Below are 9,010 nucleotides of genomic sequence, written 5' to 3'. Positions count from 1 at the left end.
CCATTATCGTAGGACTTTTAATCGCGCCCGAGAACAGCACGCCTGTGCCCGCCGACACACGCGCAAATGTTCTTTTTATCCTACCCGTATTCGCGCCTAACGATGGATTATGAACCGAACCATTCGACGATACATCGGACTTATGCCGATATATCGAAAACTGTGAAGAAGAGGAGAAGAAGAAGAGAAGGAGAAGAAAAGGAAGCCGGAACGTGCGCGCATGTTAAAACGATAGAACTCGGAAGAGAAAAGCGAAAAGAATATCTGTAAAGTGGAATGAAACAAGTACATATGTGAAGAAGATAAAATTGAAAAGAAAAAATGGACATGAAAAGGAAAAGAAAAGATAGACCCGACTAGAACCAGAGTACAAAAATCGAGCTGGATTTTTCGATATAGAAAGGAGACCCGCACAGAAGCCCACGCCCATGGGCCCATCCCATGGGACCCACCCGAGAGGAACTATAGTAATTAATCAAATTACTTCAATTATTATAGAGCTATGCGCTTCAATGAATAGAAATGACGGTACACCTATTGCTGAATATACGAAAGATGTAAGAAACCATGTGAAATGTAATTTGGAATTAGATAGAAAAGATTTTGGAAAATTCTTTGAAACATGCAGCCATTCGCTCGATAATACTTGTATCACAAAAGATTTCGACAAATCGCAATCATTACCGACCCAGATCCCACAGAAGGCGACCCGCACAGAAGCCCACGCCCAAGGGCCCCTCCCAAGGGACCCACCCGAGAGAAACTATAATAATTAATCTCGAATAATTATTATAGATGTATGCATTTCAATAAATAGAAATGACCGTGCACTTTATTGCAGAATATACGGAACATGCAAGAAGAATGTAAATTGCACGTACTTTGAAATTTAGTAGGAATTCGATGGAAATGATCTTGGAAAAATTTTGAAATATGCAGCCATTCGCTCGGAAATACTTGCAGGTTAGAAAGAAATCGATATATCACAAGTACTGCCGACCCAGGTCCCACCGCGTGGAGGTTGCTGCTTCTGGAGACCCGCGGACTAACGGTGACTCTACTCTTTACTACTTCTACTACTATCAAGAAAGCAAAGCAACGGGGCGACCTCCACTCCCGACGAATTCAAGCCTCCAAACGCTAAAATTGCAGCCCCATGCGTCTCCGCATTTGGGAACCGACTTACGCATAGCTCAACTATCCAACATCGGAAGCTTCGATCACCACTTGAGCACGACCGGTTGTGCTTTCGCGACAAACGCCGGAATCCAAAATTGAATCTACCGCAGTCACGATACTTACGCGAGCATTCCGGAAACACTCACGCGAATATGTTGAATACGTTAGAGCCAATTTAGGACTTAATCGCGCCCGAGAACACCAACGCCTTTGCCAGCCGACATAAGCGAGTGTCCTTCTATCTTGCCCGAACGGGAGAAAAGAAATCCTTCTACGCCAGAGGTAGAAAGATTCTTTAAACACCCGTATAAAAATCTAAGTCCCTCGATGGTCCTTGGGCGATGAAACGCTTGCGGCACATGGAAATACGCGGACTAACGGGGATTCTACTCTAAAATCCACGATCCGAGATGCCTTTCCGCTTCGGGAGTTTCGGGCTTCTCAGCAAACTGGAGATGTATAAAACCCCGCTTACAGATTGCTCCACTGTCCACACCGTCGGCTTCAGACATCTCGAGACACGACCGGTCGTGTCTATATTTCGATTTCAAAAATCAAAACGCAGTCCTCGGTAGGACTTTTTCTCGCGTTCGCGAACACCCACGCGCGTGCCGGCCGTCACGCACGTGAGTGTTTTCTCTATCATTCGCGTACGGAAGCAAGGAGACATACCCTCCCTACATATAACAAGAATTATATGCAGGGAGGTTCCATTAACTTCCGTATAAAAATCCCACGATAGGTCCAGTGATCACCTAATCTGAAACAGAAAAAAAGTACAAAAAGAAGAGATATATATAAGAGTAAAAATTAAATATAAGATCAAAAATTATATGCAAAAAGACATTTATATTCAAGAACTTCCCTGTAAAAATTTAATTTTACGATGATCGGCCTCTGGATCACCTGACCTGAAACAGGAGAAGATTAGATATAATAGTAAAAGATAGATATAATAGCAAAAATTAAAAAGATAATAATAATTAAATATAAGAGCAAAAATGAAAAAGATAATAAAAATTAAATATAAGAGTAAAAATTATATGCAAAATTATATACAAAAAGACATTTATATTCAAAAACTTCCCTGTAAAAATTTAATTTGACGATGAGCGGTCCCTCGATGATCTAACCTGAAATAGATAAATAATGAAAGAAAAAGAGAAATGGAAGAGAAAGAAAAAGAAAAGAGGAGAAGAAAAGAAAAAGCGAGAAAAAGCTGTAGAAAATGCCGAGACGGCAGCCCGCCCAAAGGCCCACACCCGAGGGCCCCTCCCAAGGGTCCCACCCGAGATCAGTAATTAATAAAAATTAATAAAAGTAATTAATAAAATGAATAACGGGATAATATTATTAATGAAAGTATGTAATTAATAAAAGAAAATAAGAATGAATAAGAACGAAAGAGAACATAAGTGCGGCAGAAAAGTATTTTGTGCGTTTTCTTAGAAAATTAACTTAGAATTTTGATATATTCAATTTATTTATCTGCCGAAATCTAACTAACAATTTAAAATGTAATTAATTTAACATCTAATTCATATTAGACAGAAAAGAGACTTTGAAAACATCGAAATATGCAGCCATCCGCCCGGTAGTACTTGCGTTGTATAATTACATACATAATTTAGTTATAGATTTTACATTTTATTTAGATATTGATTTCGATATTTCGCAAGTACTACCGACCCAGGTCCCACCGCGTGGAGGTAGCTGCATCTGGGGACCCACGAGCTAACGCTGACTCTATTCTCTAAGATTCGCGAGACCGGCGTGAGCAAATAATCGCCGAACAAATAAAACGAAGTCCTCGGTAGGACTTTCAATCGCGCTCGGACACTCACGTGAGTGTCCGAATGACTCTACTTCAAAATACGCATTACCGGCGTAATCTTATCTATATATTAAGCAAGTAAAACTAAGTCCACGGTAGGACACTTAATTCGCGCCCGAACACTCACGTGGTGTTAGTACAACGGTAACTCTACTCTAAAATACGCGATCCCGGCGTTCGCGAGGTAACATGAGCGAACAGAGACATCGAGTCCGCAACGGTATCCTACTAGGGATGACGTTGAGGCCGTCAGCCTCGGATGCCCACATCCCGCCTTTAAGCACGACCGTCCGTGCCTTTCGCATTTCGAACAATAAAACGAGGTCCACGGTAGAACCTTTAATCGCGCCCGAACACCCACGTGAGTGTTAAAATAACGGTGATTCTACTCTAATTCGCGGTCCCGCGGGGTTGCATACACCTCACCATGGACTCAGGTGACTATAGATATAAGGTGGGTCAGTCAACGGACTGAACATCCTTACAAATAGACATAAACCATCCTCCTCAGTAGCACATAGACCGTCTCACTCTACAGTCATCCGGTGACCGTATCACGACCGGTCATTTATTCGGTTTTAGCAATCAAACGAAGTCCATTATCGTAGGACTTTTAATCGCGCCCGAGAACAGCACGCCTGTGCCCGCCGACACACGCGCAAATGTTCTTTTTATCCTACCCGTATTCGCGCCTAACGATGGATTATGAACCGAACCATTCGACGATACATCGGACTTATGCCGATATATCGAAAACTGTGAAGAAGAGGAGAAGAAGAAGAGAAGGAGAAGAAAAGGAAGCCGGAACGTGCGCGCATGTTAAAACGATAGGACTTGGAAGAAAAGAGAGAAAAGAATACCTGTAAGATGGAATGAAACACGTATGTGAAAAAGATGGAATTGAAAGGAAGAGAAGAGAAGAGAAGAGAAAAGAAAAGAAAAGAAAAGAAAAGAAATGATGGATCCGATCAAAACCAGAGTACGAAACTCAAGCTCGACTTTTCGGTACTGAAAGGAGACCCGCACAGAAGCCCACGCCCATGAGCCCCACCCATGGGACCCACCCGAGAGAAACCATAATAATCAATCTCGATTAATTATTACATTATAGAGCTATGCGTTTCAATGAATAGGAATGACTGTAAACTTATTACTGAATATAAAAGTGTAAGAAAGAATGTAAAATGTACGTCCTTCGTTATTCAATTTCGAATTACATAGAGGAAATTTTAGAAAAGCCTTAAAGAACGCAGCCATTCGCTCGGCAATACTTGCACACCACAAGATTTTGACGAAACGCAAGTAGTTCCGACCCAGGTCCCACCGCGTGGAGGTTGCTGCAGTTGGAGACCCGCGGACTAACGGTGACTCTACTTTTTACTACTACACTACTATCAAGAAAGCAAAGCAACGGGGCGACCTCCACTCCCGACGAATTCAAGCCTCCAAACGCTAAAATTGCAGCCCCATGCGTCTCCGCATTTGGGAACCGACTTACGCATAGCTCAACTATCCAACATCGGAAGCTTCGATCACCACTTGAGCACGACCGGTTGTGCTTTCGCGACAAACGCCGGAATCCAAAATTGAATCTACCGCAGTCACGATACTTACGCGAGCATTCCGGAAACACTCACGCGAATATGTTGAATACGTTAGAGCCAATTTAGGACTTAATCGCGCCCGAGAACACCAACGCCTTTGCCAGCCGACATAAGCGAGTGTCCTTCTATCTTGCCCGAACGGGAGAAAAGAAATCCTTCTACGCCAGAGGTAGAAAGATTCTTTAAACACCCGTATAAAAATCTAAGTCCCTCGATGGTCCTTGGGCGATGAAACGCTTGCGGCACATGGAAATACGCGGACTAACGGGGATTCTACTCTAAAATCCACGATCCGAGATGCCTTTCCGCTTCGGGAGTTTCGGGCTTCTCAGCAAACTGGAGATGTATAAAACCCCGCTTACAGATTGCTCCACTGTCCACACCGTCGGCTTCAGACATTTCGAGACACGACCGGTCGTGTCTATATTTCGATTTCAAAAATCAAAACGCAGTCCTCGGTAGGACTTTTTCTCGCGTTCGCGAACACCCACGCGCGTGCCGGCCGTCACGCACGTGAGTGTTTTCTCTATCATTCGCGTACGGAAGCAAGGAGACATACCCTCCCAGCATATAATAAAAATTATATGTGGAGAGGTTCCATTAACTTCCGTGTAAAAATCCCGCGATGTTAGGTCCGACGATCACCTAACTTGAAACAGAAAAATAGGTAATTATATGCAGAAATAATATGCAATATTATATGCAAAAAGCCATTTATATATAAATATACATTTAAAATCAAATTACAATTAAACAGTAATATTAATAATTAAAAAATAAATTAATGATTAAATAAAATAAAAAAAAAACAAATAAGATTAAAATTTCGCTGTAAAAATTAATTTCACGATGATCGGTCCTTCGATGATCTAACCTGAAACAGTAAAAAAGTAAAAGAAAGAAGATACCAGAAGAAGAAAGGAAAAAGAGAAACGAAGAAAAGATACACGAAATATGCGCGAGAGAAAGATGGAACTCGGAACACTTGGATAAGTATCTCGAAGATCATAGCACCCGACGAAAATTAGAGTACCACATTTCAGTTCGATTCTTCTGTATTGAAAGAAAGAAACCCGCCTAAGGCCCACACCCAAGGGCCCCTCCCAAGGGTCCCACCCAAAACTAGTCATAAATAAAAGTTAATAAAACTAATTAATATAATAAAGAAAAGGATATAATTCTAATAATTAAGAAAAGTATCTAATTATTAAAAGTAAATTTCGAATAAATGGGGACGACAGGAAACATAAGTATGTCGGAAAAATTTTCTCTGCGTTTTCTTTTCAGAAAATTAATTTATAATTTTGATATATTCCATTTATTCATCTGTGGAAATATAACTAACAATTTAAAATGTAATTAATTTGACGTCTGATTATAATTAAACAGAAGAGAGATTTTGGGAAAACATTGAAATACGCAGCCATTCGCCCGGTAGTACTTGCATTCTATAATTATATGTATAATGTAGTTATAGATTTTAGTATATATAATTTTGTTACAGATTTGAGATATAATTCAAACATAGATTTCAATATATATGGCAAGTACTACCGACCCAGGTCCCACCGCGTGGAGGTAGCTGCATTTGGGGACCCACGGGCTAACGGGGGCTCTACTCTAAAATTCGCGTGACCGGCGTGATCAAATAATCGGCGTTCTATAAAACGAAGTCCCCGGTAGAACTTTTAATCGCGCCCGACACTCCCGGGAGTGTTATAATAACGGTGACTCTACTCTAACTTCGCGTTCGCGGCGTCCACGCACCAACCGAGAATTCAGGCGGCTAACTGGAGGAGGGTCAGTCCACGCTTACGGATAGCAATCCATACCGCTCGGCAGCACACGAACCGACACACGACCGGTCATTATTCGGTTTAGCAATCAAACGAAGTCCATTACCGTAGGACTTTTATTCGCGCCCGAGAACACCACGTCTGTGCCCGCCGACACAGGCGTTAATGTTCTTCCTATCTTACCCGTATTCGCGTCTAGCAATCGATTATGAAACGGACCTTTGGACGATATATCGGACTCTCGCCGATATATTGAAATCCATGAAGAAGAGGAAAAGCAGAAGAGAAAGAAAAGAAAAGAAAAGAAAGCCGAAACATGCGCGCACGTGAAAACGATAGAATTCGGAAGAAAAGAGAAAGCATAACCAGAAGGTAACACATGCATGTGTGAGAACGATGAAATTGAAAAGAGAAGATGGACATAGAATGTAGGTACGCTTGACCAAAACTAGAGTACGAAAATCGAGCTCGATTTTTCGATACTGAAAGGAGACCCGCACAGAAGCCCACGCCCATGAGCCCAACTCATGAGACCCACCCGAGAGAAACTATAATAATTAATCTGGTGTATTCATTTCCGAATATACAAAAGATATAAGAATCAATGTAAAATGTATGAACTTCGGCATTTACTTTGGAATTACATAGAAAAGATTTTGGATGAGTGTTCAAATATGCAGCCATTCGCTCGGAAATACTTGCAGGCTATAAGATATCGATACATCACAAGTACTGCCGACCCAGGTCCCACCGCGTGGAGGTTGCTGCATTGGAGACCCGCGGGCTAACGGGGACTCTACTCTAAAATCCACGATCCGAGATGCCTTTCCGCTTCGGGAGCTTCAGATTTCTCAGCAAACTGGAGATGTATAAAACCCCGCTTACAGATCGCTCCACCGTCCACACCGTCGGCTTCAGACATCTCGAGACACGACCGGTCGTGTCTATATTTCGATTTCAAAAATCAAAACGCAGTCCTCGGTAGGACTTTTTCTCGCGTTCGCGAACACCCACGCGCGTGCCGGCCGTCACGTGCGTGAGTGTTTTCCCTATCATTCGCGTACGGAAGCAAGGAGACATACCCTCCCTACATATAACAAGAATTATATGCAGAGAGGTTCCATTAACTTCCGTGTAAAAATCCCACGATTATCCGTCTCTCGATCACCTAATCTGAAACAGAAAAAAAATAAAACAAGAGATAAATGTAAGAATAAAAATTAAAAAGACAGTAAAAATTAAATATAGCAGCAAAAACTAAACAGTTAATGAAAATTGAATATAAGAGCAAAAATTAAAAAGTTAATAAAAGTTAAATACAAAAGTAAAAATTAAAAGTATAATAGAAATTAAATATCAGAACAAAAATTATATGTAAAATTGTATGCAAAAGCTTCCCTGTAAAAATTTAATTTCACGATGATCGGTCCCTCGATGATCGGTCCCTCGATGATCTAACCTGAAACAGAAAAAGTATGAAATAGAATGAGAAATAGATATAAAAAAGATAGGAAAACAAAAGACAAGTAGAAAAAGGAAAAAATAAAGAAAAATTTGCGTATGTACGCTTGAGAAAAATAGAATTCCGAACGATGAGTGTGTATCTCGGAGATCGGTTCAGTCGACGAAAATCAGAATATCATAATTGAGTCCGATTTTTCCCTAGCGAGAGAACGAAACCCGCCTAAGGCCCACACCCGAGGGCCCCTCCCAAGGGTCCCACCCGAGATTAATAATTAATAAAAGTTAATAAAAGTAATTAATATAATAAATAAAAGTCTATAATTAATATCATTAATAAAAGCATATATTTAATAAAATTGTATAATTAATGAAAGTATATAATTAATATAATTAAAGAAGCATATAATTAATAAAAGTGAATAAGTATATAATAAAAATGACAGTGAATATAAATCCGTCAGAAACGTTTTCTGTGCGTTTTCTTAAAATATTCTTTCAGAATTTTGATATATTCGATTTATTCATTTGTAAAAATAGAACTAAGATCTTAAAATGTTATTAGTTTAACGTCCAGTTGAAACTAAGAAGAGATTTTGGAAAAACATTGAAATATGCAGCCATTCGCCCAGTAGTACTTGCGTTTTAAAATTATATGTGTAATTTAGTTACAGACTTTAAATATAATGAAGACATAGATTTCGATATTTCGCAAGTACTACCGACCCAGGTCCCACCGCGTGGAGGTAGCTGCATCTGGAGACCCGCGGACTAACGGTGACTCTACTTTTTACTACTACACTACTATCAAGAAAGCAAAGCAACGGGGCGACCTCCACTCCCGACGAATTCAAGCCTCCAAACGCTAAAATTGCAGCCCCATGCGTCTCCGCATTTGGGAACCGACTTACGCATAGCTCAACTATCCAACATCGGAAGCTTCGATCACCACTTGAGCACGACCGGTTGTGCTTTCGCGACAAACGCCGGAATCCAAAATTGAATCTACCGCAGTCACGATACTTACGCGAGCATTCCGGAAACACTCACGCGAATATGTTGAATACGTTAGAGCCAATTTAGGACTTAATCGCGCCCGAGAACACCAACGCCTTTGCCAGCCGACATAAGCGAGT

Source organism: Vespula vulgaris, chromosome 10, assembly GCF_905475345.1.
Source record: "Vespula vulgaris chromosome 10, iyVesVulg1.1, whole genome shotgun sequence".
Taxonomy (NCBI): Eukaryota; Metazoa; Arthropoda; class Insecta; order Hymenoptera; family Vespidae; genus Vespula; species Vespula vulgaris.
The sequence above is the reverse complement of the archived record's forward strand: the minus strand, read 5'-3'. Positions refer to the sequence as shown.